The 5,015-nt window shown below is 50.7% G+C and overlaps 1 protein-coding gene across 1 annotated transcript in view; it reads right to left on the reverse strand.

The window, feature by feature from the left end:
* The window catches only part of TXNRD2 (thioredoxin reductase 2), a 51,721-nt gene that overhangs the window by 27,248 nt on the left and 19,458 nt on the right, over window positions 1-5,015 (reverse strand). The gene's annotated exons all lie outside the window — the stretch shown is intronic.

The raw sequence follows: 5,015 nt of genomic DNA on the forward strand, positions 1-5,015 counted from the left end.
CTGGGCCCAAGGGTCCCACTCACCCCTTCACAGGCTCACACTGGGCCCGAGGGTCCCGCTCACCCCTCACAGGGTCACACTGGGCCTGAGGGTCCCGGTCACCCCTTCACAAGCTCCCACTGGCCTTTCCAAGGGTTTTTTCTCCCTGTCACCATCATCTTCCTGGGTTCCAAGCCAAGTCCTCAGCCCACTCTACCAACAGTTGTAGCCCCCTTTTTGCCAGCACCTGGCGCTGTGAAGGGTGCTATTTAATACTGTCTCCCCTCAACTGGTCTTAGGTGTGATCACCCCGCCTCTGCCATCTGTCCAGCTCTGGGCTCCCTGTGATCTGGGAACTAGTGAAGGAGGAAGGGACTCCCCATGCCAGGCCCAAAGTGCACTGTGATGCCAGGTGGCAAAGACAGTGAGGAACTGCCTCAAGGGCTGCCAGGCTGCAGGCCCCACTCACCAGGCCTAGAGCTGCTGCTCACTGGGCCCCAGGGAGAAGGTCTCAGCACCGCCTGTGCTGGCTGGTGAGTAAGACGGCACAGGGAGGCCTGTGCATACCTGGGGCCAGCAGGCCAGGCTCATCCTTGAGCAACCTGGGGACATGGTGCCCACCATGGGCAGAGACGTAGGGGCATTGGGCACCCTGGCCTGCCCACCCAGCCGCCTGGATAGGGCCAGGCAGAGCAGTCCCTCCCCCACTTCTGGGGGGGGGCACTTGGGCTGGGGCTGCAGCCCTGGGGTCCATATTAATTTCAGCTCCATTTTAAAAGTGAGTTAAAATAAACACGGGGAGTATTTATAAGGCAAATAAATCTGGCAGAAACAGCCCCTCCAAGTGTGAGTGGAGGCCTCCCCCTCAGCCCCAGCCCAAGCTGATAAAATACAGAAATGCTACTGTAGACCCTGCGGGCTTATTTTGACTGCAGCGGAGGAATGTAACATGTAAACACCGACTCCCATATTACACTGTTACAACTTGCATTAACAGCACCGGACAAAAGCCGCATTTTCACAGAAGCATCGTACGGGGATATATCTCCAGCTTAATTTTTAAAAAAACCATTTCCTCACATAAATCATGCTCAGAACGAAACGGGTGACTGATACATTGCAAATACTTTTTTTCTTAAACAATAACATACCTAGATTCCTTCTAAACGAAAGAACTTAAAAAAAAAAATCTCCTATATGTTTTTTTTCTGAAGAAAATAAACAGTGCAGTTTCTTTCCGGACCGAAATATCTGGGGCCATGTCTTTGCAGCAGAGCCGGCCGTCCCTAGCCCAGGGTCTGGAGGAGGCGTCCCCAAGCCCGCACCGGTGCCTAAGATGCCCGGACACCACAACCACAGGCCTCCCTTCTCTGCCCCAAGCGGGCAGCCTTTGATAGGAAACACGAATAGCCAGGGCTCAGGAGAACGCTGGCCCCTGATAACTGGCACTTCTAGAAGCAAGAAGCACACATAGGGAGCTCAGCCAGGACAGAGGTGCCAGCACACTTAAAGTCAGAGAACTAAGGAAAAGCTGGAGAGCGTAGCCAGATTCCACTAACAGAAGCCCACGTGGAAAAAAACCAAGCCAGGGGCCAGAGTTCAAGGCAGGACTCAGGACCCCAAGCAGTGAGGATGGTGCTTTGAGATGGGTTCAGGGGCTCAGCCCTCCTCCACCCAAGAATGCAAAAGAAAATCCCATCTGTGGAAACCCCAAAGGGAGGAGCTTTAAAAAAAAAAAAAAGTCCTGGGGGTGGGGCAGGCTCTCCTGAGCATGCAATAAATCTAAAAGCCGTGAAGTGTGAAAGAGATTTAAGTTACATTAAAAAAAAAATTATTACATCATTTGTACATTGCACAAGTTAAAAGACGTGAGAAGCTGACAAGTCGGCACCACCAGCAACTGGGGATCACACCTGAGTGTGCAAACCAGCTGGGAGATAAGAAAAAGATAAGAAAGGAAAAAACAAAACACTGGGCCAAGGACCGTGCTGACGCCTCACACACAAGCACACAGACACACTCATCTTCAAATAAGGCAGGGGAGTCCATGAAAGGAGGACAGGTCACAGCAGGCACAAATAGGGTCGGATGGCGTGTGACTAGCAGATAGTCAAAGATAAAAAAACAAAACAAGAGAACACAGAAATGATGGCATAACAGGAAAAAGCGATCAACGTGACAACATAAAAATGTAAAACGTCTGCGTGAAATACTGCAAACAGACCAACGTAAACCACGCCCGGGAGCCCTGTAAGAGGCCTGGGCAGTCGGGCTCAGTCTGGCCTGAGGTCAGTGCCATCTCAACACAGACTAGGACCTGCTGTAGGTGGCAGTGACTGCCACTCGACTCACGGGAACAGGAGGATAGGCTCCTGTTTTGTGACTTAACAAAAAGCTGATGCCAGAGTTGGGGGGGGGGCACAGCCAGACGCATGCACAGAACAGGGTGTGGCTATCAGACCACCTCACACCCATCAGGAGGGTCCCCACCAAAAAACCAGAGAGCAACTCAGACACGAACTGGAACCCTTACATACTGCTGGCAGGAATGGAAAATGGTGGAAACCAGTGTGGTGTTTCCTCAGAACACTGAATACAGAATTATCCATGCTTTAGCAATTCTACTTCTGGGTGGGTATACACTCCAAAGAATTGAAAGTGGGGTCTCAAAGACGTATCTGCACACCCATGTTCACAGCAGCACTATTCACAATAGCTGAGAGACAGCTTTACCCCAAGTGTCCACTGATGGATGAACAAATCTTAAAAATGTGGTCTATCCAAACAATAGAATATCACTCAGCCTTAGAAGGAAACTCTGACACCTTTGATAACGTGGAGGGACTGTGAGAATGTCACACTAAGCAAAATAAGCCAGTCACTGTACGGTCCCACTTATGTGAGTCAGCAAATTCAGAGACGAGAAGTAGGATGGTGGTTGCCAGGATGAGGGAGGAGGTGGTGGGTAGTTAGTGCCCATAGGGTACAGAGTTTCAGGGTTTTTTTTTTGTTTGAGACAGTCTCACTATGTCACCCTTACTATGTTATCAGTGGAATACCACACATCATTTGCGCTCACAGCAACCTCAAACTCTTGGGCTTAAGCAATTCTCTTGCCTCAGCCTCCCAAGTACCTGGTACTACAGGCACCCACCACAATGCCTGGCTATTTTTTTTGCTGCAGTCATCACTGTTGTTTTTAGCTGGCCCAGGCTGGGTTTGAACCCACCCGCCTTGGTGTATATGGCTTGCGCCATAACCACTGTGCTATGGGCACCATGCCCAGAGTTTCAGTTTTGCAAGATAAAGAATTCTGGAGGTGGGCTCGGCGCCTGTGGCTCGAGTGGCTAAGGCGCCAGCCACATACACCTAAGATGGTGGGTTCGAATTCAGCCCGGGCCTGCCAAGCAACAATGATGGCTGCAACCAAAAAATAGCCAGGTGTTGTGGCAGGCGCCTGTGGTCCCTGCTGCTTGGGAGGCGGAGGCATGAGACTTGCTTGAGCCCAGGAGTTGGAGGTTGCTGTGAGCTGTGATGCCATAGCACTCTACCCAGGGGGATAGCTTGAGGCTCTGTCTCAAAACAAAAAAAAAAGAATTCTGGAGGTGAAAGACGGTTGGTGATGGTTAGTGAACAGTATAATGAATACCACTGAATCATATGCTTAAAAAAGGTTAAATTGGTGGCCAGGCGCTGTGGCTCATGCCTCTAATACCAGCATTCCGGGAGGCAGATTACTTGAGCTCAGGAGTAGGACGGAGACCAGCCTGAGCAAGAGTGAGACCCCATCTCTACTAAAAATAGAAAAACTAGGGCAGCGCTAGTGACTCAGTGAATAGGGCACCAGCTCCATATACCGAGGGTGGTGGGTTCAAACCCCGCCCTGGCCAAACTGCAACAAAAAAATAGCTGGGCCTTGTGGTGGGCACCTATAGTCCCAGCTACTCGGGAGGCTGAGGCAAGAGAATCACCTAAGCCCAAGAGCTGGAGGTTGCTATGAGCTGTGACGCCACAGCACTCTACCGAGGGTGATAAAGTAAGACTCTGTCTCTTAAAAAAAAAAAAAAAAAACAATAAAAAAAATAGAAAAACTAGCTGGGTGTTGTGGCAGGCACCTGAGTAGTCTCAGCTACTCAGAAGGCTGAGGCAAGAGGATCACTTGAACCCAGGAGTTTAAGGGTGCAGTGAGCTATGATGCCATGGCACTCTACCCAAAGCAACAGAGTATGACTCTGTCTTGAAAACAAACAGTTAAACTGGTAAATTTTATGTGTGTACAACAATTGGGAGAAAGTGTAAGCAGCAACTGTGATGGTATGGAGATGAACGTCAAAGGTTTCCCCATTGTGGCATTTATAATGACCAAAGAGAGAAACTAGGGAAATGCTCGCTAAAGGGAGAAGAGTGAAAGGCACCATGCCATGTCCATTTGAGAAGGTCCCAGACACAGACATCCTGTGACGTGTAGAACATTGACCTCAGAGCATGAGACACGTGCACTCACACCTGCGTGCACGCCACTCACCTGCATACACACACCTGCATGCACGCCACTCACCTGCACACACACCTGAGTGCACATGCACATACCTGGGTGCATGCCACTCACACCTGCATGCACACACACACACCGCCCCCCTCTGGTGTTTTCTTCTGGAGAAGCCCTAGGCACCAAGCACAGCTCTCGCCCAAGCCTCTGCTGCCCTCTGGTGGCCCCTCTGGTCCCTGCCAGCCTGGAGTCCACTGGACCAGACTGAACAGGGAAGACCCCGGTGCCTCTGCTCCGGCTGGGCAGTGAGAGCCTTCCGCCTGTCTCCTTCAACCAGGCAGTGGTTTCTGCAGCCTACTCCATTTCAGGAAAGCCCACTCCACAAACTAGATGACAGTGGGGACGCAAGGGAGGCTGAGGGATGGATCAAGGGTTCTCCCCCATAGCACCCGCTGGACCCTCAGGGCTCCTGGAAACAGCTGGCTCCTTTTCTATGATGGTCATTGCTATCACTTTTTTTTTCTTTTTTTTTTTTTTTTTTGAGAAA

The sequence above is a fragment of the Otolemur garnettii genome, unplaced genomic scaffold, assembly GCF_000181295.1.
Source record: "Otolemur garnettii isolate 467f Iridium unplaced genomic scaffold, OtoGar3 scaffold00218, whole genome shotgun sequence".
NCBI lineage: Eukaryota > Metazoa > Chordata > Mammalia > Primates > Galagidae > Otolemur > Otolemur garnettii.